Source organism: Xenopus tropicalis, chromosome 7 (genome assembly GCF_000004195.4).
Source record: "Xenopus tropicalis strain Nigerian chromosome 7, UCB_Xtro_10.0, whole genome shotgun sequence".
NCBI classification, from domain to species: Eukaryota; Metazoa; Chordata; class Amphibia; order Anura; family Pipidae; genus Xenopus; species Xenopus tropicalis.
Window position 1 is genome coordinate 112,329,139 of NC_030683.2, and position 26,461 is coordinate 112,355,599.

Genomic DNA, 26,461 nt, shown 5'->3' on the forward strand with positions numbered 1-26,461 from the left:
CATGACCAGAAATAATTCAGCTCTAACTGTAACAGGAAGAAGTGTGGAAATAAAAGACAAAGCTCTGTCTATTAATTGGCTGATGTGGCCTAGCATGTATGTGTGCCTTGGCTTGTTTGTGTGCACAGTGAATCATATGATCCAGGAGGCGGCCCTTAATTCTTAAAATGGCAATTTTCTATTTAGGATTACCCAATAGCACATACTTTTTTAGTAGTGTGTATTTATGAAAATGGTTTATTTAGATTAAGCAGGATTTTACATATGAGCTTGATTATGCAATATATTTTTAAAAGACCTACATTGTTTGGGGGTATAGTTTTCCTTTATTAGATGTTTTGCTTTTTCAGCAGTAGATACTAATGATTACTAGTTGGAAAAGTATACTCTGGTAATGTTATCTTTAACTTGTACAGAGAACATACATCAGTCCCTACCCCAGCAGAGCTTACAATCAAGTCCCTACTGCATTCATACACACTGTGCATATGTGCAGTTACTGGATGGAACTGAACATATGCATGGCAGCAGTGCTAACCATTGTGCCACTATTCAGCCATTTAGTATATATAGATACAGACAAACTGCATTATTTATTTTTAATTTTTGTTTTAATTATGAATTATTTTTGTTCTGCAGCTCTCAGGCTTAGGATTACCTGGTTCTTAGAGGTTAATTACCCTAGCAACCAGGGAAGAAGTTTGCAATCAAAATGGAAGGTGAAATGCAGATGGGCTGAAAAGTAAAATAAGCAATACAAAACAAGCATAACAATAAACCTTAAGCTTCCTATTTGCTGGAAAGAGAATGGGACACCTAATATAATGTAAAAAAATATCCAAAATAAATAATGAAGGTCAATTGAAAGGTTTTATAGTATAGTTTGTTCTATAACATACTATAAAAAAAATTCAAGGTCAAATTACCCTTTAACTCTTTTACTGCCAAGCACGTATGGCATACGTGATGGCAGTAAAAGGGCTTAAACGCCAACGACGTGTCTCATACGTCGTTGGCGTTTAAGCGCTGCCCTCTGCAGCGGCGGCATGTGCCGCCGCTGCAGAGGGCTTCTAACAATGACAGCCCCCCTGGGCAATGTGCCAGGGGGGCTGTCATCAGGGTCCTGCGAGCCGATCGCTCGCAGGACCCTCCAGGAAGCAGCAGATGCGATCGCATCGCATCTGCTGCTTCCTGCTTCCTCCCTCTCCCCCAGCGCCGGCCCAAATGAGGAAGGAGGCGATCGGTCTTCAGGAACAGGTAAGGACTTTTTTTTTTTATTGCATTTACACACTTTTACACACTTATACACACATTTACATACATTTATACACACTTACATACATTTACACACACTTACAGCACACATTTTAGCATTTTTTTATTTTTTATTTTTTTTTTTTTTTTTTTTTCATTTTTCACACTTTTATACACTTATTTACACTCATATACACACTTACACACTATCACACAACTTTTACACATGTACACACATGTATACACAAACACTTTGGTTTTTTTTTGTTTTGCTTTTTTTTTTTTTTTTTTTCATTTTACCACTTTGTTTTTATTTTCTTTTACCTAAAAACTGTTTATTTTGACAGCGTAACTATTGGATCAGATATTCTGGCCACTAATTACACTGTCATGTAACTTATTTTGTTGTTTCACTGATTTGCACAATTTTTGTGGTTTTATCACATTTTATCCCTATATAAGTGTTCCTGATCTGTTTTTAGCGTAGCTTTGCCAGGTGTAACTTTGGTGTACAAAAATAACTTTACCTATTTTGAATTCATCAGAATGTGTACTTTCCAAAAATATATGGTTTTCTGGGGGTCACTGTATAGTTAGGGGGGGTTACTGCACATAATACACTGACAGGGGGCTCTGTGTGCAAAAGCTGAGCTGGCAGGCGAGAAATCCTTATGCGCTATTTTCATTTTGGGTTCAGTACATACCGCAGACTTTGGTATATCTATGCATATTGGGCATCAAACTGTTCAGTAGGCCTCTGGTGTTCCTATTTGGGGTGACTTGCCTTTGTACGCAAGAAATTGTGTGAGATAAATGCGGCAAATTGCAACATTTTTAGGCGATTTTCTGAAATCTCATAAAAACCGATAACTTTAGGAAAGCTTTGCGGCTTGGTACTTTGGTGTAGAAAGGACTCTTTACCCTTGTTGGATTTGTCAGAATGTGTACTTTCCAAAAATATATGGTTTTGTGGGGGTCTCTGTATAGTTAGGGGAAGTTTTGGCACATAATACACTGACAGGGGGCTCTGTGTGCAAAAGCTGAGCTGGCAGGCGAGAAATCCTTATGCGCTATTTTCATTTAGGGTTCAGTACATACTGCAGACTTTGGTATATCTATGCATATTGGGCATCAAACTGTTCAGTAGGCCTCTGGTGTTCCTATTTGGGGTGACTTGCCTTTGTACGCAAGAAATTGTGTGAGATAAATGCGGCAAATTGCAACATTTTTAGGCGATTTTCTGAAATGTCATAAAAACCGATAACTTTAGGAAAGCTTTGCGGCTTGGTACTTTGGTGTAGAAAGGACTCTTTACCTTTGTTGGATTTGTCAGAATGTGTACTTTCCAAAAATATATGGTTTTGTGGGGGTCTCTGTATAGTTAGGGGAAGTTTTGGCACATAATACACTGACAGGGGGCTCTGTGTGCAAAAGCTGAGCTGGCAGGCGAGAAATCCTTATGCGCTATTTTCATTTAGGGTTCAGTACATACTGCAGACTTTGGTATATCTATGCATATTGGGCATCAAACTGTTCAGTAGGCCTCTGGTGTTCCTATTTGGGGTGACTTGCCTTTGTACGCAAGAAATTGTGTGAGATAAATGCGACAAATTGCAACATTTTTAGGCGATTTTCTGAAATGTCATAAAAACCAATAACTTTAGGAAAGCTCTGCAGATTGGTACTTTGGTGTAGAAAGGACTCTTTACCCTTGTTGGATTTGTCAGAATGTGTACTTTCCAAAAATATATGGTTTTGTGGGGGATCTGTATAGTTAGGGGAAGTTTTGGCACATAATACACTGACAGGGGGCTCTGTGTGCAAAAGCTGAGCTGGCAGGCGAGAAATCCTTATGCGCTATTTTCATTTAGGGTTCAGTACATACCGCAGACTTTGGTATATCTATGCATATTGGGCATCAAACTGTTCAGTAGACCTCTGGTGTTCCTTTTTGGGGTGATTTGTCTTTATCTGATCTTTATCAAGAAATTGTGAGAGATAAATGCGGCAAATTGCAACATTTTTATGCGATTTTCGAAAATGTCATATAAATCTGCAAACTTAGGAAAGCTTTACAGCTTGGTACTTTGTAGCAATAAGAAATATTTACCCATTATAGATTCGGGGGGATGTGTATTTTCCAAAAATATATGGCTTTCTGGGGTGAATGTACTTTTTTTGTAGCATTATCCCACATAAAGGATGTAAATGTGTTGATTTTGCAGGAGCTGAAATGATAGATCATATGGGGGTATGTTCCCATTGGGGCCCCTACATGCCACATACTTAGGTAAACCTATACATATTGGGCATCAAACTGTTCAGTGGACCCCTGGCGTTCATATTTAGGGTGTTTTATCTTGGTACCTAACACTATGTGGGAGATAAGATGCTGCAAAGTGGAAGCTTTGAGGGGATTTTTGGAAATGTCATCAAAATTGCTAACTTTAGAAAAGCTGTGCGGCTTGGTACTTTGGAGTAGAAAGACATGGGTACCCATTTTAGATTCGGGGGAATGTGTACTTTCCAAAAATATATGACTTTCTGGGGTGAGCGTACTTTTTTGTAGCTTTATCCCACATATAATGATGTAAATGTGTTGATTTTGCATGAGCTGAAATGACAGAAATGACAGTATATATGGGGGTATGTTCACATTGGGGCCCCTACATGCCACATACTTAGGTAAACCTATACATATTGGGCATCAAACTGTTCAGTGGACCCCTGGCGTTCAAATTCAGGGTGTTTTATCTTGGTACCTAATGCTATGTGGGAGATAAGATGCTTCAAAATGGAAGCTTTGAGGGGATTTTTGGAAATGTCATCAAAATTGCTAACTTTAGAAAAGCTGTGCGGCTTGGTACTTTGGAGTAGAAAGACATGGGTACCCATTTTAGATTCGGGGGAATGTGTACTTTCCAAAAATATATGGCTTTCTGGGGTGAGCGTACTTTTTTGTAGCTTTATCTCACATATAATGATGTAAATGTGTTGATTTTGCAGGAGCTGAAATGACAGAAATGACAGTATATATGGGGGTATGTTCACATTCGGGCCCCTACATGCCACATACTTGGGTAAACCTATACATATTGGGCATCAAACTGTTCAGTGGACCCCTGGTGTTCAAATTCAGGGTGTTTTATCTTGGTACCTAATGCTATGTGGGAGATAAGATGCTTCAAAGTGGAAGCTTTGAGGGGATTTTTGGAAATGTCATCAAAATTGCTAACTTTAGAAAAGCTGTGCGGCTTGGTACTTTGGAGTAGAAAGACATGGGTACCCATTTTAGATTCGGGGGAATGTGTACTTTCCAAAAATATATGACTTTCTGGGGTGAGCATACTTTTTTGTAGCTTTATCCCACATATAATGATGTAAATGTGTTGATTTTGCAGGAGCTGAAATGACAGAAATGACAGTATATATGGGGGTATGTTCACATTGGGGCCCCTACATGCCACATACTTAGGTAAACCTATACATATTGGGCATCAAACTGTTCAGTGGACCCCTGGCGTTCAAATTCAGGGTGTTTTATCTTGGTACCTAATGCTATGTGGGAGATAAGATGCTTCAAAGTGGAAGCTTTGAGGGGATTTTTGGAAATGTCATCAAAATTGCTAACTTTAGAAAAGCTGTGCGGCTTGGTACTTTGGAGTAGAAAGACATAGGTACCCATTTTAGATTCGGGGGAATGTGTACTTTCCAAAAATATATGACTTTCTGGGGTGAGCATACTTTTTTGTAGCTTTATCCCACATATAATGATGTAAATGTGTTGATTTTGCAGGAGCTGAAATGACAGAAATGACAGTTCATATGGGGGTATGTTCACATTGGGGCCCCTACATGCCACATACTTAGGTAAACCTATACATATTGGGCATCAAACTGTTCAGTGGACCCCTGGCGTTCAAATTCAGGGTGTTTTATCTTGGTACCTAATGCTATGTGGGAGATAAGATGCTTCAAAGTGGAAGCTTTGAGGGGATTTTTGGAAATGTCATCAAAATTGCTAACTTTAGAAAAGCTGTGCGGCTTGGTACTTTGGAGTAGAAAGACATAGGTACCCATTTTAGATTCGGGGGAATGTGTACTTTCCAAAAATATATGACTTTCTGGGGTGAGCATCCTTTTTACTAGCTTTATCCCACATATAATGATGTAAATGTGTTGATTTTGCAGAAGCTGAAATGACAGAAATGACAGTATATATGGGGGTATGTTCACATTCGGGCCCCTACATGCCACATACTTGGGTAAACCTATACATATTGGGCATCAAACTGTTCAGTGGACCCCTGGTGTTCAAATTCAGGGTGTTTTATCTTGGTACCTAATGCTATGTGGGAGATAAGATGCTTCAAAATGGAAGCTTTGAGGGGATTTTTGGAAATGTCATCAAAATTGCTAACTTTAGAAAAGCTGTGCGGCTTGGTACTTTGGAGTAGAAAGACATGGGTACCCATTTTAGATTCGGGGGAATGTGTACTTTCCAAAAATATATGACTTTCTGGGGTGAGCGTACTTTTTTGTAGCTTTATCCCACATATAATAATGTAAATGTGTTGATTTTGCAGGAGCTGAAATGACAGAAATGACAGTTCATATGGGGGTATGTTCACATTGGGGCCCCTACATGCCACATACTTAGGTAAACCTATACATATTGGGCATCAAACTGTTCAGTGGACCCCTGGCGTTCAAATTCAGGGTGTTTTATCTTGGTACCTAATGCTATGTGGGAGATAAGATGCTTCAAAGTGGAAGCTTTGAGGGGATTTTTGGAAATGTCATCAAAATTGCTAACTTTAGAAAAGCTGTGCGGCTTGGTACTTTGGAGTAGAAAGACATGGGTACCCATTTTAGATTCGGGGGAATGTGTACTTTCCAAAAATATATGACTTTCTGGGGTGAGCGTACTTTTTACTAGCTTCATCCCACATATAATGATGTAAATGTGTTGATTTTGCAGAAGCTGAAATGACAGAAATGACAGTTCATATGGGGTATGTTCACATTGGGGCCCCTACATGCCACATACTTAGGTAAACCTATACATATTGGGCATCAAACTGTTCAGTGGACCCCAGGCATTCATATTTAGGGTGTTTTATTTGGTTACTTTATGACCTGTAGGAGATAAGATACTATAGACTAGAAGCTTTGAAGCGATTTTTAAAAAAAATCACAAATTTTGATAAAAACCAATAACTTTAGGAAAGCATTGCGACTTGATAGTTTGGAGTAGACAGACAGTTGTGCCTATTCTGTATTCCCCAGAATCAGTTCTTTCCAAAAATGTACAATTTTCTGGGATAAACCTTCTGTTAGTGGAATTTTGGCCTTGAAATCCAAAGTATGCAGTTTTTTTGGAGCAGTGCTTTGGGAATTTGGTAGTGTACTGCTGGGAGTTTTTGACCTATACAAGTGAGAAATCTCCATAAAACTATATATATTTGGTATTGGCACGTTCAGGAGACATGGGACTTTCCAAATCAGTTGTATATTCGTGCATAAAATAATTTTTGTTTCTAGTATGTGTGATTATATTATGGAAAATTTGATTTTTTTTGCATTTTTAGACATTTAGAAGCCTATATCTTGTTACAGAATTGGAATTACACAAAAATTCTACCATATTTTGAAAGCTTAGGTTGTTCTGAAAAAAACGATATATTGTTTTCCTTGGTAAACTAAAAGTCCCCCCGAGGAAAGGCCCCTAAAGTGAAACAGTGCAAAATGTTCAAAAACTGTCTGGCAATACAAGTTCCGCTTTGACCAAAATGGCTGGCAGTAAAAGGGTTAATACAGAAAGTATGTAGAGCTGCAATGTACCCCAATAGTTATATGAGGCTGCTGTTTTTTTTAATGATAATATCCCTTTAAACACCGGCTTTCCCATAGACTTCGCATAGAGCCAAATTGCGGGAGTTTTGTCACAGCTTGGAAGTTCTTGGCCACCTTATCTTCAAGAGATTAGATTGTTGTACACTCAGCAGTTTATTTACAAGTGAGAATGGGCTAACTACCCACTACAGCTGTAATGTTAAATTTTAACTCGTGTTTAATGAGAATCTGAGGTTGTCAGACAGCGTTGGGGGAAGACTTTTAAACTGAAATGTTTAATTACAAAGAGATTTAAAAGATAATAACAAATTAGGTTCTGTAACTTGAAACAAAGCTAAAAATTACAACACTTATGGTCTCGTTGCTTCAGTGCTGGAAAGATAGGGTTTCTCAAGCTGCAGGTCCGGGCCAACAGTTGGTACTAATGCTGTTATGGGTGGGTCTCCTTACTCACCATATATATAAGTATATATGTGTATATGTATATATGTATATATGTATATATGTGTATATGTGTATATGTGTATATGTGTATATGTATATATGTTCATGCAAAGCTAATTCACAGCAATAACTTTGTTCCCCAGAAAAAAACCTGCTTTAGGATACACTTTAGGAAAGGCAAGACGAGTTGAACCCTTCTGTTTATAACCAGGTCATTCATAAATGATGAGGCAAACACCTACTTCAAAGTGAAAGATACAGGCACCAAACCTTTGATCATCCAACACGCAAGCTGATAAAACTGCCGTGTTGAATGAGAAGTAGAAATTGTACCAATCACAAATAGTTTTTGTAGGTTTAAAAGTCATTTTCGCCTGACAGTGAGGACACAATGGAGGAATGCTTATATGCTTTGTGCAGCTTTCCATAAGTGAACCAAATATTAGATAAAGCGATAGAACTATATTTAAAACAGACAAACCTAGACAGGGCGAGAGAGAGATAGAGAGAGACAAAATGTTTTTGTAGATTTAAAAGTAATATGGAGTAATGCTAACTGCAGCTTTCCGTAAGTGAACCAAATGAAAACGGACAACCAAAAACAGAAAGATAGAGACAGACAAAGAGACAGATAGGGACATATAGATAGATAGATAGATAGATAGATAGATAGATAGATAGATAGATGGATGTACAATATACATGAAGCAATTACTTGGAAAGGCATGCAGGTGTGAGATTCTGAATAGACATGGAGAATTTCTGCTCTCCTAATGGAAATGTTCATGGCAAAGACATCATGAAAAACCCATTACAGTATACAGCACTGCTGTGCTACAGATATTTGTCATCACCAACACTAACAAATACAGAAAAACTTGTTGAATTATACATAGCGCTGGCTTAAGTAGGATGATCCCCTAAGAACCAAAGCTTACAATCTAATATATAGTTGCAAAGACAAGTGACTTTTTTGACCTGGCATTTGCAAAATAGAAAGGGTGAGTTGCAGGACAGCTTTACCGAGCCATAAATCTTACAGCCATTAGTCCTCCTGCAGAAAGTTCTGTGAAGTGTCTAAGGAGCTGAATAATTACATTGAGAGTAAGCCTAGATTCCAGAAAGTAGTTACATAGACAGCCAATAGACCAGTTTATATATTAACCAATTTAAGAGGCAGTTTGGGTGCTGTGCCACACTATGGAGCCAGTCAGACACAGGTTAACCAGGCAAATTGATCCTGCCCCATGTCTTTTAAGGGTGAAAACACACAGAGCTACTTAGTATCAGCTACTAAACACCAGAAAATCCCCTGCGGTAGACAATACTGAGAATTGCCTCTGCTAAAACACACATACATCACTGCATTTAGTAGCTGTGATGAGTAGCTGCTACTAGTAGCTCCATGTGTACTAGTAGCTCGGCGCCCTCTCAAGGCAACTTCTGCGATTTCGGGGAAATCGCGGTGCCACGTATGCCATCCCATTGACGATTTACATTTTTGCCGCTGGGATGGCATTTCGGGGAGATTTGTCGTGGGCGACTAATCTCCCTGTGTGCCACAGCCCTTAGACATTTGCTCTAATCCTCAGTACTTATATACATACGGTATATATATATCATCCCCGCTATAAGGCAAGGCAGGACAGCTGCCACTAAGCAAGACAGGAAGTAGGGAAACTGGTTAGCAGGAAAACCGGCACATACAAACACAAAGTAACGTAAACATTTCCCTCAAAGTCTTATGCCTGAAAACAATGAGTAATATTGTGTAAATACATTTTGTTCTCAACCCAGCATCCTTTTACGCTCTTGCTCAGGAACCAAAATATAGCAATAAGCAGAGGTATTTGTGACCTTGGCCAGTGCTTTTGCTCTTGTAGCCAATCTAGCCAGGCAGCCATTCTCTGTAATGTTTTGTCTTGCTTCCACCCAAGGGAAACAAAAATCAGTGGAAAATAGATGCTTTTAATCGTTACGGATTTTCTGGCCACAGAAGACACCTCTCACGCTGGCTGTTGGGACGATACAAGGGCAAGCTGACCTCGGCTATAAAGCAGGACTTTCATCTTGCCAGACTGTGGCAGGTGTGAAATTAACCCATCACGGAAGCCCAGTTGCCCTTCTAACAGAGAAGAGATACTGTACAAAATGCTGGCGAGAAAGTTACAGATACCGCAGACTAGAGGTCTAGAGAGCATAGGACTTGAGGTCTGGAGAGCAAGTTAATTCTCTATTTACATTAACACTTTAAAGGCACATTAAAATCATTTCCATAACCACAAATATGTATTGCAATTTATGATAAACACAATGCCATTGGAATCTAGGGATTTTACCACAGCAGTATGGCAGCTCCATGTTGCTGTAATAAATACAACTATCCAGATAAATATGTCTCTGCAAAACACCAGGTATGGGACCTGATATCCAGAATGTTCGGCACCTGGGGTTTTCTGGATAAGGGATCTTTTTGTAATTTGTATCTTCCTACCTAAGTTTACTAAATATCATTTAAACATTTCTTACTCTCCAGGAAAAGCAGCTTACAGCTATATTTACACGGCGCGGACTAACAGATGATTTCATTCCACATGTCGGCAGAGCTTCATTCTGCTCGCAGAGATCAGTTCTGCCAGATGAGGTTTTTATTTAAAACTTGCCAACGGAAGCATGTATTAAAAGAACTGCTGCTTTTCACTATTTGTGGCCTTCGCTTGCAAGCGTCAATGACCTTGTTCTAAATTCTGACCCGCGGCCGCATTGTGCTGCTGTATTTAGAATGGGATCATGAATCATTAGGAAATGTAACAGGACATGGCCCTTGTTTGTCACAGCACCTTCCAATGCTCACCAAATAATAAACGCATTTGTTATATAAAGGAAAAAGGCTCACCTTGCCTATGGAATAAACACGCATAATCTCTTTTATTGCTTTCCATTTGAGTTTCCATGTAACACAATGGCAGTCTCTCAGCCTTACAGCAAAATAAAATATATATATTTATTCGGACATTTACTGCTGAACAAGAGCTAAAGCAGGCATGGTGGAAACCAATGAGGATACTGAATTTAAAAAACAGTATACGGATCAGTAATGGAGCAATAAAAAATATATATTTTTCTTCTACTAAGAATGTATGACATTTAAGGGGCTGCTTTAAAGAGGAATCACATAGTAGCTTCACTAATATGAGTAAACAAAGGCACAGTGATATCCAATTTGCAATTGGTCTTCATTTGTTTGTGATTATCGAATCATTTAGGTCTGTTTTTCAGCAGCTCTCTAGTTTGTAAATTCAGCAGCTATCTGGTTGCTGGGGTTCCATTTTAACCTAGCAACCAGGCAGTGGAAGAGACTGCAAAATGCCCAATTAGAAAGATATGTCATAGAACGCAATAATAGCAGTAACACTGTAGCCTCTTGGACACTGGTGGAAATAGTGAAGATTTATGGAGGCTCAGACAAAAAAAATCTGCTATATGTTCATTTACAAATACAAGATCTCCAGTTGGTTACAGGTTTGCATTGGCAAGAGAACCATAGCTACACATGTCAGCCAATATTTGGTCTGTCTAACACTGTTTTTACAAATAGCCTAATAGATTGTAAGCTCTTCAGGCAGGGACCTCATGCCAAATGTGTATAAATACTCTTCCCCTAAGAACTATATTCCTGTCTGTGCCTTGTAAAGCACTGGGTACATCTGTGGTACTATATAAATAAATACAATACAATTTATATATATACAATTACAGTAGTTAAGCTTACAATGATTACATATACCGGTATATATGATCCTGTCTCCAAAATTCTTGAGCCCTTATAAATATATATTAGATATTAATAAATAGTCAATATTATAAAGAAAGAAACATCTGTCAATAATTATCCAATTTCTATAGAAAATGACACTGCTGTATTTCTGAGCTTTCTGGATAACAGATTTCCAATAACAGATCCCATACTTGTATAAATATTTGTATTAGCTAGAAGAATCTGTAGCTCCCAGAGTGACCTTCTTGTTACAACTTATTTAATTACACAAATTATGTCACAGTTACCAAAACACACTGAACTTGAGCCAAGTATTCTAGGAATACAGAAAAGGGTAGGATTGCATTATACAGCATTCCATTGCACATAAACAAAACCCGAGGTGCTCTGTCGTCCCTTCCGCTTTCTTTTCTCTTATCTTTTGTATTTCCAGACAACTTTACTCAAACATTCCTGTTCTCTACGCTTAATAACATAGCACAGGAGAATCTAGTAAAGTACAGGAATTAATTTAAAGGGGAACTAACATTCTTCACAATGAAAAATTTTAATTCTAAGCAATTTTTTAAATATTCAATAATCACAAATTTTAATGGCTTTTTGTCAATTGTAAATTGATCTGTCTGTATGTTTTTAATCTGAGCCTTGGCAGTTCTAAGTTCTGTAGCCAAAGCCAGCTGATTATCAGACCTGCAAAAAAGCATGTGACACTGATTACTGCTGCATTGTTTCAGAAGACAGAACCAGCAGTGCAGAAATGGACATGGGGGAAGCTGCTTTCAACTGCAGTTACACTGACAAACAACTTTAAAATCACAAAAAATATATATATATTTTATTAGAGAAAATGCCGTTTTTAGGTTTACTTTCCCTTTAAGGCAATTGCTGTGGGAGTAAAGGAAACTGAATTGATAAGTTACTTTAAAGGTTTTTTTGTTTTGTTGAAAGGTTGGGAAGTATGATCAGGTTTTTGGTTAACTCATCTTACAAAATCCTTTATAGACTTATGACCTATTGATTTCATTTTAACCACAGAATATATAACAATAAAGTAGTGAGTTCTGTTTTGCAAATGTGAAATCTGAGTAGATACAGAACAAAATGCACACGCTTTATACCTATAACGGCGTTGCACGTGCAAGCAATGGACTCTCTGCCCACTGGCTTGTGCTAATGAGCCCCCAACAGCGGTAGAGATGATATATTAATAGAGTTATTTTAATTGGCATGTACCTTCCTACTGAACAGTTATTACAGGCCATGGACAGGGATTTAAAATTGAGCACACAGAGACCCCCCAGCCCCCACCAGCCCAATAAATAATGGCTGCCTATGGCATCTTACAGCAGCCCCTCTGGCATTTGCCAGAACCCACAGATTGCCAGTCCAGGCCTGACTTGAAAGGGCATACAGTGAAGCACAATGCCGATTAAGTAGCTGCTCTGCCTATACTGACCAATTATGTGTTTTATGACAATTAAGCTTTGTACTCATGTTAAATGGAACAAAGTAAAAGTTGCTGTCTCTTTTTCTCAGGGCTACAAATACTAGGGTTACATAGAATCCAATTTTATTATTTTAGCTGAATATCGCAGTCACCACCAAAGATTTGCCTGTTCCTCTGTGATCAAATCGGAATTCTGCAAAAATATCTCGGATTTTCTCCAAATCCTGAAAATTGGTACATCCCTAACTAATACTAGGAACACTAGGTAGAATACCCAGATATAAAATTGGACATTTTTATTAAAGTTAAAAAGTCAAACTTGTGATAATGAGGGGTATGATAATGTCCCCTGTGGCACGTCTTCTGTTTAGGCAACAGCTTGATTGCAACAAGACCAAGAAAGGGGCAGCTGAATATACAGGCACACTGGTCAGGCATTAATATAGGGAATTTAATACCAAGTGCCAGAGCCATGACTTTGTAATGTACATTCCTCTGGGAGCTGTATAGAACCGACAAAGCCCATTCTAGTTAGTGAGGCCATGGAAGCCTCTGGAGCACACATGGAATTCTCTAAGCACTTGTTGCTGATACAGTCCTTTCTCTGTATGATTCTCAGGGTGTAGAGGACAGCTGGAGACAGTCTGCTTTCAGCATGATGGAAGTACAGTGAAAGGAACAAAGGAGGGGCAGGGAGGGTAAAAACAGAAGGAGAGGGAAAACAAGTTTACAATACCCCTGGGGCACCAAACTAAAACAAAGCAACATTTTGTCTTTTATCCTTTTTCTCCCTCCAAAGATTTTCTGTGCATTCCTCCTTTCCTCTCTTTCCTTCCCTTGCCCTTATCCTCTCCCCACCCACCCCCACTCGCTGTATGGGCCGCTTGTCAAGCAGAACTGACAAGCCAGGGCGCCTGCTGGCCAATCTTAGCTGCAGAACAGGTGGAGCTGCTTTAGAGGGCAGCTGCTTTAGTGAGAAGCATAGGGGTCTGCCAATGGAAAAGAGAGATTAGAGCAGATACAAGGCCACGCCAATGGAAACTGGCGGGGGTGGAAGAACTCAGGGACAGTTCTAAAGGCAGGGCAGGGGAGAGCATCTGCTTTGGAGCCTCAGAGGGACCCTGGGCTACAAAAAGTCCTTGGTGAAAGCAGAAAAAAAAAATCATATCACTCCCTTGTTTAACAACTGTTACTTATTTTTACAAAGTTACTACTTTCCTTTTATATCAGCTTCATCACTCACTGCCAGTGTCTTACTTATCTCTAATAACTCATTTATAGATCACCTACATTATAGGGATGCCCTTTATATAGTGCCCCAGGTTTAAACTTAGTTATAAACTCACAAAAACTGTAAACTACAGTTCCCAGCATTCTGTTAGTCTGGAAAGGTTACATATCACAGTAAGTGACCTGCTTTTCATTTAGGTCCTGAAAACAACTTAACAGAATGAATGTAGGAGGGCAGATATGTTGGACACTAAAAGCGGGCCATATATGCGATTTTGACCATGCTACCTTGGGCAGTCAAGTGAACCATGATAACCCTGAGGCTCTAGTAGATCAAGGATTATTGGTCCCAGTGGAAAGAGGCTAAAAGTGAAGAGGAACCATAAATCTGTGGCTCTTTTCACTTTGTACGGTTACAATTGTTTGGGCGATCAGCATAAAAAATGCCACTACACAATGGTGGTCATATGGGCCCTAGTACCCTAGTAATTGGGCAGAATATTATATGTGGCATCACAAACAGACCCATAACACTTTTGAATCTATATTTGCTCATCTTTACTCCAAAGTCATATACCACATCCATGTTTAAGATGACGGGAAAGCCTTAAGAGAATATAAATTCTCTCTCGGGCCTAAAATTCTGCGGAATGCGTTGTTAATTAATGCTAACAGGGCACATAAGGACAAATGAACACAAGCCTAAAACAAAAAAAAAGGTATTATAAAGCTGTAATCCCCATCAGGCACCGCCAAAGTTTTTGTCCAGAGAGTCCTTTGGTGTGTGATCACTTGTAAAGGCCTGATTGGGAACAATTCAGGGCAAAGTGTCAGCGCACACACAGAACACAATGCTTTTCATTAGAACACAAGACAAAGGGCTGCTCATATGGAGAGTTCAAGGTTCCACAGAGTTGGGCTTTCACTTGCAAAAACATAACTCTCTACTCAAACTTTGTTATAATTCAGCACGAAATGCCGAGACATTATTCTGCCACCATAGGGCAAATAGCTGAGCTGCCCATGGCATTTCACATGAATGCAGAGAACATGGCTATATATAATAACATTTTTATTGCTAGCTATGCCACAAAGACAATTTAATTAAGGAACAGTGAATCCCTAGTACTGGAGCCTCTTTGCCGTTAATGCAGGGGAGATAAAGTGACTTTTGCTACAGGTCACAAGGATGAGACACAGGAAATTCCCCAGGCTTCCCTGCTCACTGTAGATGCCCCATTGTACCAATCCCTCCTGAGAGCACTAAACACAGCCCAAGGGCAAGAATTTGGCACGGAAGGTCCATAAATCCCCAGAAAAAGGCAGCACTTTGAAAGCTTCTCACACCGAGTTCCATAAATCCCTAGAACATCAGCATTTTTATTAATCTTCTCCCAACGAGTTCCATAAATCCCTAAAGTAGCAGCAGTTCTGAAAGCTTCACACAGATTGTAGAATTCCCTATAGTACGAGTGGTTTAACTGCTTACTGCTACCCCATCCACAAAGAGTATTTATTTTATTACATATGTTTTAATTGGTGGGGAGTTTGTTTATACACTACTAGTGTGTATGTGTGGTTGCCATTTTGTAATGGGTCTTTATTATTTGTTTTAATGAATGTATTTTACTATTTTGCTTCTTTTCCCAGCTGGAATTTAAAAGGGCACTCTGTTGCTAAGGTCACTAAAACTTAGCAACATGTCCAAAAAATTTTCCTGCAATTGCAGACTATTTAAATCCCCATTTGGTCAATGTGACTCGCAGCACTATTAAGCATGAAGATGTGAGTGGTCTGAGTGCTGAAGAGCACAGCACTTCCTATTTAAGTCAATGGCAGCTGTAGGAAGGAGTCAGAACACTTTATAGCCTAAAAAAGGGTGTAGGGTTGCCACCTCACCTCTTTAATACTGGCCACATATACATGCTACATGTCTAATTAGCAATGAATTAAGTTGCATTCTGCATGGCTGCACATAAATCAGTTCAGTCTGCAGCAAGCATCTAAATTAAGTTCTAATTAGTCATGCAGGATGTGGATTCAATATGTGGCAGGTATTAAATGGGGTGAGGTGGCAACCCTAACTGAGTATGCCATTAGCCATAGGGTGAGAGCACAACTAGCACTACATATTTCTTTTTCTGGGTAGTGTTTTAGGGCAGTGATCCCCAACCAGTGGCTCGCGGGCAACATGTTGCTCTCAGTGCCCCAAACCAGGTAGTTATTTTTGAATTCCTGACTTGGTGGCAAGTTTTGGTTGAATAAAAACAAGATTTACTACCAAATAAAGCCCCCTGTAAGCTGATAGTGTGCATAGAGGCTGCCTAATAGCCAATCTTAGCCCTTATTTGGCACCTAAATTAACTTTTATGGTGCTTGTGTTGCTCTCCAAGTCTTTTTACATTTGACTGTGGCTGACGAGAAAGGCTGGGGACCCCTGCACCAATGCATCATTCTATTGTGCAGCACTACGGAATAGTATGGTGCTTTATAAATATGATACAGGGCACTTTTTATGGAGATCATTCTTCTAATAAAGCCAACATTACTGCACAAGCAGTATGCCGGGCGCACCAAGGAGCCTCCAATGTGGTGGCCATGTTTGGTGACATGAATGCGCAGAATGAGCTTAGAATAAGGCTTAGAATCCCAACACAAACTCCTATGTGGGTGACACAGGACGTATGCATCCCCCTTCCCACTCTCTACGCACCCCCTAACTTGTGTTATTCATTCAATCTGCACTCTGCCCTGCTAGTTGCTTACCCTTTAGTACTCTTGCACTTGCACCCTGGGGTAACGTAAATAACCCCTAATAACTATTACATTTCCCACTAACTGAACAGCACAGCACTTCCCATTTGAGTCAAAGGCAGCTGTAGGAAGGAGTCAGAACACTTCATAGCCTAAAGGGTTGAGTGTAGGGTTGCCACTGTCCTGAGAAGGGAGTTATGACAACTTAATTTGCACTAAAGTATTCTTTATAATATTCCCGTTTAAATGGGCCCAATATATCTAATGTGGGACTGCTGACATTTCTGGAGCAAATCTTTTCACAACTCTAAAGCCAGTGTATTAAAATATATAAATAAAAGCCAACTGCAGAGCCATGAATGCTGCCAACAGCCATTGGACTTAATTTAACCAATACTTTTAATAAGCAACAGGCCTTATCTGACAAACTCTAATTTTTGATGCTTAGGAAAAAAATCTGGCACAAAAATTTTTTTTTTTTTTTTTTTTGACATCATTAGCATTGACTAAAGCCTTTCTGTCAGATTACCATGACATAAATTGTAATATACGGGGGGGGAATGTTTCAATGTTCCTCTGGCAAAAGTCTTGCATTTACTATTTTGATTAATTAAGCAGAGACAAGACCCAAAATTGAATTAAACCGTTGCTGAACGTGGCTCCTAACAGCACAGCATATTGGATTATTTTATGGGCTGTCGTGTACACTGACAGCTGAAAGGAACAGCAGATTTTTTTTTTTTGGTACTCATAAAATGTTCGAAACAGATGTTTTACAGAAAAACAAGGGCCTGTTTTCATGCTACACGTCGGATAACTGAGAAGCAGAATTGCGCAAGGTCAAATGCAAAATCCTAAGGCTACGGGCTACATGGGGTTGATTTTCAGGCATCACTTGTAAACATGATCAGATATAATCATTTGTTTGAGCCAAACTGTCCTGCTCTATCTATGAAACAGCTGATATCCATAGTACTAAGATATAGGATGTTCTGACCTTGTATCCAACAACCGTATCGATGTGACTTGTATGACCAGCTTTAGGGTGAAGACACACGGAGCTACTAGAAGCAGCTACTTGTCAAAGCTACCAAAAATAGACAATGCTGATCATTTACTGATAATTGTCTCTACATGTGTTTTAGCAGAGGCAATAATCAGTCTATGGCAGAGTATTTTTATGGCATTTAGTTGCTGTGACATGTAGCTTCTACTAAGTAGCTCTGTGTGTCTTAACCCTTAAGAAGTATATATACAGGTATTGGTATCTGCACATAGTATAAAGCACATTCCACAAGTAGTCACCCACTGTCAACTATCCAGTGATGGCTTGGAGAATACATTATGGAAATAACCGAAATTCTGACCCAACCAACCACATGTAGCACAAAAACAAATTGTAATTAAATGATCTGCCTGTTCACAAAACTTCCAGTCAACATTAAAAATAACAGCCTTTCCAGATGGGGGCATGGTTTAGGATTATGAATGTTTGGTCTTCTCCAAATGGACAGACAGCACTAATCTGTGCTTCCAAAAATACTCAGCAGACAGGATGGGAATACAGAAGCAGCTTTCTGGTTAATTGTCTCTTTTTTTCCATCTCTTCACTCACTCACTCCCTCCCAATTTTTCTTGCCAAATCTTTGTTTTATTAATCGCTCATTTTAACTTTCTTGGCTTGCTTTCTCTTCACGCAGCTTTCAAATATTATAAACAATAAAGTTTCCATGCCAAATATATACAAAGCTTATACCGTCTCGACAACTCTACGTTTGGTGCCTCAACCCTTGGTTCTGAGACTCAAAACACTGAACCAGATGCACACGGTGACATTTATGGTCATATCAAGGGGAGCTAAACATGCTCCTGTCTGGTGAGTATTGTTAGGCTGGAATCTTTCACTCCGAAAGCAGGATTTAAAACTGTCAAGTTGGCCTTCCCTTGCTGCTAGCGTCTATGTTTCTGAGATGGTTTTCCACTTGATGTTGGAACATTGCTGGTGGCCCAACATCAGTGCCCAACCTTCTTGTGTCAATGAGACCTAGCTTCTATTAAGCATTCTAACTTATCCAATAGATGTTTAGTTGAATTGAGGTCAAAGCTCTGTCCAAGTTCTTCCATTTCTTCCTAAACAAACTCTACCATACTGTTGCCACAAAGTAAAAACAAAAACCAGGCTGGACCGTATTTACAGTTGTGGGCCTTTATCTTGTTACAACTGGTCAGAAATGAAGTTGTTTCCACATTGCAACTGAACCACCAATACAGAAGAAGCAATACATGACCCACAATGCACTGGGGTTCTTGGACCTAAAAGGGCCCACTTATTACACTCAGACACCTCATACATAATCCAGCTCTGTGCCAAAACAGAATTTTTTTTCCAAAGAGAAGGCTATTAAGTTTTTTGCTCCTTTCAGCTTTTTTTTGTTTTCAAGCTCTTAGTTGTGATCAAGTACAAGGTATTGATTTATTATTACAGAGAAAAGGGAAATTGTTGTTTTTACATTTTTGAATTATTTGATTAAAATGGAGTTTATGATAGATGACCTTTCCATAATTTGGAGATTTCGGGATTACGGGTTTTCCCGAAAACGGATTCCTTACCTGTATATTATTGTAAGAATCACCCCACAGGCATTACAGAGTATTCAGCAAAGAATCACTCCAGACCTCACCCTATTTGTCCCTCAGGTTACTTCTGATCCAGAAGGTCCCTATTACAATAATTAATATTGATTAATCTTGTGTTTATAGTATTTTTTTTTTTAATCATTGGGCATGCTGACCTACATTCTGCTTCTTTAAGGAGTCATTAATGCATGGAAAATTCTATATATAGTTTTCTGACCTGTCATGCAAGTACAACCTGTATTTTACACAGTAAACTTGCTCCTCTGGTGAGAAGCAAGCTACTCAGCAACAACATTTGGGGCGGCTCTGGGCAACAAAGGGCACAAGCTGGCAGGCTCAAAGAGATGGGCTAGCTCCAGCTGCCTGGCACATACTGTCTTGGCCAACGTATGGCACTGGTCTGTGGGTGATAATGTACAAGGGGAACTTAGCTACACAGACATGGGACCTTATAGTGGAAATAAAGGATCAATAGGATCATTTTAAAAGGTGTTTACCATATAAAAAGTATAAATAACTGGCTTTAAACTAAGCGAGGCTGTCCCATGTTACTGGCAGGCAAATCAGCTGTAAAATGCAGACTGCAAAGGAAGAAAACACAACTCTTCGATTTAGAAAATGTGCCTCTTTCAATGAGATACATGGATATTTGGCAAAAATATCCACAGAAATGGATGTGTTCTGCTCACACAAATAGGTTAACAAGTTCAACACTTGTGTGCGTTAATTAGGGATATTTACTCACAAGACCCGTAAACCCAGAGATTACTCGGGTTAAGCAGGGCAAAGAGGTTAATGCTCTGTTTACCAGCTCATTCCAGGGAGACATTCTGTGTAGCCCAATGGTGCAGCTGGGGAAAGAATGCTGGCCATACATGGGCAGATTTGCTGGGGCAGTTTGGTCAATTTCACAATACTGTTAAACATCTGGGCATGTAGGGCAGTTTGGGGGCCCGTTAGGGCCCATAATCCTGTGATTCTAGTAGGTTGCATATTATCTATCTATTTTCATTGGTCAGCTGCTGGAAGCCACAGCCCCTCTTCATTTCCAAGTGTTTAGATGGTCAGCCCAAACAAATGGGGTGGCTACACCTGTATGGCTTTAAGGATATAACTGTATTTATCAGAAACTGCTGAGAGCAAACATTAAAAAGATATATTTTCTATTATTTTAATTCTACTGCTTTGCTACACCAGGGTCATTCTCCCTTTATAAGCACTCATGTCTATGGTAGCTACTTTAGCTAGATGGCCTCTGGCTGACTATACATATTATAATTAAAAAAAAAACAACACCCCCCCACCCTGCTGCCAGACACTTGTGGCAAAATCCAGTGGGCACCAAGGGGGGCAGGTACCCCCCAGTGTACTGTTCTTGTACCTAGGGCAACACAAGACCAACATACAGCTCTGTACAGTAGTCAGGGCACCTGTTGCACTACAACTCCCAGCATCCTCCAAGTTATTTAGGTTCTATTTTTGAAAGTGAAATTCCTCAGAGAACAAACGTGCTCCATACAGCAGCATAAGTACAAATAGTACTTAAAAATAAGCAGGAACAATTAACCTATAAAAAAGTCTGTTTCTAATAAATATGGATGTGCTAGTTCACAATAAGGAAACATATCTGAGCTTGTTATTTGCCCCCCAGCAGCACCCACAGGAATCATGGAAGGCACATTTATAGAATGGCCAGACAAAATGGATTCTCCAGCTGTTGCTTTACTATAAGCGCTATCAATAGCTGTCTGAGAATGCTGGGAATTATGGATCCGCCGGACCGTTTGGAAAGACTCTCCCTACTCCAGAACTGCAAACAGAAGAGCCATTGCCTTATCTTTAGCAATAGACTGAGAGCAACTGAGATTTTAATCAGTAACCACTTCCTGCCTCTCCAAACCCTCCTGTTTTGTGGTTGGGTTGGGTTGGGTTGGGGGGGGGGGGGAGCTCTACAAACACAGCCGAGATTAAGCTTTTGGCTTCTAGAGGTTTCTCCTGCCCCCTCCTCTTCCTCATTTCTGATTTGTTCTCTGGCTTTTTGTGTACAAGGCAATGCTCTGCCAGACCTCTCTATTTTCACTAGGTAAACAGTGTTGTTTCCTCCTGAGCAGCAGCTCAGCCTCACCGACCTGAATACACAGTCACATGTTTAATAATGCCCACTAAAGGGAAAGCAAACCCAAAACATTTACATTTGCCCAGTAAAATAATTAAGCATTCTAAGCATCTAAGAAAATACTTCCCTAGGAAACATCATATTAAACTAAATTAATAAAAAATGACATCATGATTTGTCTAGTTTAGGTGTGTTCTACCAGAGCCAAACGCTCCCTATTGCATTAGCTCATTTCATATGTCTGGGTATTATTAATTAAAAGGAAGGCAATGCTCTTCCTAATACAGGTTACATGTACAAAGGTCACATGATGCAGTCAAGGCCAACAAAAAATATACACAGATATATGAAAAATGTAACTTCTAAACATTTTTTTGTTTGACTTGTGGCTTTCCAGCCGCTACGAACTATAACTCCCAGCATCCTTTACTTCATAATGGTGCCTTTAATCACACTGCTTTGTATAAGGCCTAGTATAGTAGTCCTAATATTTTAACAAGGTGTTCTATAAACGTTCTCTAATATTTCTATACAGCCATCTTATTATATTTTTTCCCCTGTGGAGGTAACTTTAAATAATTATAGAGCAGTTTTGTTTGTAAATTGCAGTTTGTAAATACACCTCTGGTTGCTGGGTGCTGAAGAGTGTGGCCTGCCGGAAAAACAATGAAGAGTCGCCATATTAGAGCGATGTCTAACCTGCTGGCTCAGTGTTCAACTACAATGTGGTTAAACTGGGCATACTGGAACTTGTAATTCCACAAGAGCATCATAAAATTTGTATTAAATATAATACCCCTTAATGTTCACCATTCCTGAGCTCTATTTTCATTTGGATAAATATACCCCACTGTGGGTTTGAAGGAGCAGGAATAACCACAGCAAATGGAAATTGGTGGCATTACAATTGCACAGTCATTGTGACATCAACATTTCCTTGTACAAAAATCACAGCTAATAAGGGAGAGTTGCACAAAAGATGTAAGTCCAAATAAGCCCTTAATAGGATTGAGCCCCCTCATTCTTAGGGCTCCACCTTTGACCCATACATTGCCAGAGGTCGCCTTCCATTAGCTGCAAAGGCCTGAGCAGACTGTGGCACTTGCCATTACTATTATCTATAGTTTTAAATTGCCACCACCGAAAATATGTAACATTTTATTTAGATCTTCGAAGAAGTGATAGCATTGAATTCCATGTTGGGAAATACATCTAGCGGTTTGATTGAACATTGCTGCAGACTGCAACAATTAAAAAGGTTTGCAATTTTTCTGCAGCTTATGATGATTGCTGTACCGTGGATTGCCCACTTAGTAATGAAAAGGATTTGCAGGTCAGTTCTGTATCAGACACAGAAGCATGAAACAAAGTCCAGTACAAGACTAAGGACATTCCCAGGGGTGAAGCCTCTAAGTGAATCTCTCCTGTGCCGCCTGAAGGCAGGAACTCTCTGTTACATCTCTGGTTTTCATATTATGTCCAAAGAGGACGGCAGGTTGTTTGGAAGACTAGTTTGTCACTTCCTAAGTGATTCATTCATGTTCCCCAAAGACAATGAGAGGATGTGATGTGTGGCTTTTGGTGCACTTTATTTAAGAATCAGTTGTTTTCGAAGAAAAAAAAAAAATACAGGCAAACGTCACTTTGCCAGTGTGTACTGTTTGAGCCTTTATCTGCCAGTAGTGCCAAAATGCCCCCAACTGCTTCATGCCACTCTGTGCTATGTATTGGGTGCTACAGCCAACATACCCTGGTGAAAACAAGTTATGTGTGCCATAAGATTTAAAAAAAAAAAAAAACAATGTTAAAAAGAAAGAGCTGAAAAGTGCCCTGTGTGCCATTAGCCTTGGGAAGTGTTATGTTCTCTGCACTAAAGATAAAGAAGCTGATATATCCTTGCCTCCACCCCCACTCATCCCACACCCTCTTAGTTAAAAGCCAGTCCTCACCAAGCGATTGTTATCTCAGGACCTGACAAAAACATAAACAAGCTCTACTATCCAGGAGTGGCCTGCTACACATCCAGACTTGCCCTCCTTTCCTGACCCCCATGATGGGTAAAGATTAGATGGGTTGGGGGGGGGGGGGGGGGGGAGAGATCTTAGCAGGTAAACTAAAAGCAGTATGGGTGGGATTTGCCTTAGATGAATGCACAATGCGGGTGTGATTTCTGTCACCACTGAGATATACAGTGAAGAAATTAAAGTGGGACTGCCCAGCCCTCCAGCTGGATAGCCTCAGGTTGGACAATATTCAGCAGAGTGAGAATTCACACCCAACAGAGCTTGTTTAGGGCGAAGACACACGGGGCGATTAGTCGCCGCAACTTCCATGATTTTTTAGAAAATCCCTTTTGCAAATTGTATCTGCGACTTTTCCAAAAAGTCGTGGAAGTCACGGCGCCAATTCGCGCAATGAATTTGGTTGTGCAAATTGTCGCAGCGATGTGCATGATCCTGTATGGTGAAAAGTCACCACAATTAGTCATAGCGAATTGTTAGCTAAAAGTCGCAGCGACTTGTGTGTCTTCACCCTTAGAGCTAAGCAGGGGCAAGCTATTTCTAAACTACAACCCCTAGTATTATTGAGACTCAGTGGATACCTTTTTCACAAGATGATTCTCTATTACCTTATGTCAACCAACCTTGTTGCCCAGGAACTTACTATAACTGCTTGCTGGCAATAAATAGTCCATAACTGCATTTTTAAGTGACTTGCAAGTGCATCATGCAGGTCTAGGTCATTCAGTATACTGGAAGCGATTCCCGGCATTCTGCTTAAGGCTAGGGCAACAAAACGTCTGCATTGACTGTTTGTGCCATGGCCCTAAAGGGTGATTAAACTTGCGGTTCAGAAGCAGATGAATTGACACAGGTGGGGGGATTCCTTGCTCTAAAGCAATCAGCATTTGAAAACCTTTCCACCCACCCAGGGGTCCATATTGTTCTTGAAGAAACTCAAGCTTTTGTCATGTAGATAAATGTCAGGAATGATTATATCGGGGCTATCAACAACGCTAAGTGTGTTATTTATTTGTATTGTCCCCACGAGTTATACAGTGCTTTGCATGTTGATAGAGACATGTGCCACACATTCACACTTGGGCAATCAAGCAAGAACAGTTCAGGTCACTGAAATAGTTTACCAGTGTCTGTAAGATCCATAATTCATCAAAACCCTCTTTCATCAGTACAGATCAGGCCTGGACTGGGATTCAAAATAGGCCCTGACATTTCAAGTACACAGAGGTCCAAACAGCCTCCCTATAGGCCCACTAAATAATGACTATGGCATCTTACAGCAGCCCCACCGGCATTTGCCTGAATCTACATCTTGCCAGTCCAGGCCTGATACAGATTGCTTTGAGATTTTCCTTTAGGTTATAATTACTACAAGGGAATATACACAAGCTCCCTGCGGTCCAAAGGAAGTGCTAAAGGTGTTATATTTTACCAATCACAGAAAAATAAAAAAAGCAACAATATACATTGCTGAGCACAAGGCTGATGACACATGGGCATAATGAATGGGCTGAAAAGTGGCAGTACCAGCATCGTCACATGTTCCCATTCAAGTGAACAGGAGGCAAAAGTGGAGGTAGAGTTTGGTGCTTCTTTGCTGGTAGGCACTAGGCCCATATGTCATAACCTTAAATGTTATATTTCTGTATATGAAATCCAAATTTGGCCCTTCAACTATAGCATCCCAGCCTCCCCTCAAAGCCTTATCTCACATATAATATAATCTGTATTTGGTTACTAATTCAACCTTTGCAACTAACACAACTACCTAAAGGGCAGCTCCGGGTGTGACTTTTTCTACTTCAAATGCTAAAACCTAAACTTGCAAGAAGTTTGTCAGAAGCTCTTTTTGAACCCTTTAGGTACCATCTTAATCTCCTCTAGCACCCAAGGAGGTAAATCTCTAAAATACATTCTACTGCCTCCCTCCCTGGGTGCTTTGATCTCATGAAATGTATCTGTTGCTTTAATTTAGCCCTGCAGGCATTTCTGGATTCCCCCAGGTAAATCTTTCTGCCTCCCTAACCCTGGATTATCTTGATGAGATTGCCAATTAGAGAGTTCCCTTTTCACAAATTTCTTCTCTCTCTCTGCCCACTTTAAATTTTCAACCACCTTCAGTCTGAATTCTACAGTTCCAAAAGAACTGTAAGCTCTTTAGGGCAGGGACCTCATTCAGTGTGTACTGAAAAACACTTACAATTAGAGATTTACTTACTGTTTAATTTACGTTTATGTCTTGTAAACCACTGGGTACATTTGTGGCGCTATGCATTACTATATGCCTATATTACTTCTTATAAACCAGCCAGCTCTAGGAGTTTCCTTGGTACACATTACATTTAGAGTGTTGGCACTGGTAACGTAATTACACAAATGTTTAATTAACAATGTCTTGCTAAGTAGTAAAACATGACCTCAATGCAAGAATGGCAAGCTCCTATAAAGCAACTGCAGAGCTCAGCTCATAAATCTTCCAATTAATACTGTTTAAAACAGAGGACTTGGATGTGTTAATTTCAAGGACAAGTAAAATGCGTTTCTTCACTGTTCCTAATACTTGCATGTTCTGCATGGACGATCTGAACCATAGGAAGGCTGCCATACCATGAGTGGGCAGAAGGGGTAAGCAGAAGAGGGCACAACAGCAAGGGGAATATACCTATTCTTTCTACCTTCCCTCTCTTTCACGCCCTGGGAAAGGGACAGATCGGATGCTAGTAGGATGCTTGGGGTTTAGCCAGACCAGATTGTGGTGTAAATGAAGGGTGTTTGAGGGTCCAAGCACTGGTGGCCCCTTGTATGTTCTCCATCCAAGCAGCCTGGCTGATCCAGCAGGGTATCTGACCATCAGGTCTGGACTGAGAATCAAAATAGGCCCCGACATTTCAGGTACAGACAGGCCCAAACAAAATCCCACAGGC

At 39.9% G+C, this 26,461-nt stretch overlaps 1 protein-coding gene across 4 annotated transcripts in view; it reads right to left on the reverse strand.

Moving 5' to 3' along the window:
- The window catches only part of tead4 (TEA domain transcription factor 4), a 71,195-nt gene that overhangs the window by 33,592 nt on the left and 11,142 nt on the right, over nucleotides 1-26,461 (reverse strand). The window lies entirely within an intron of this gene.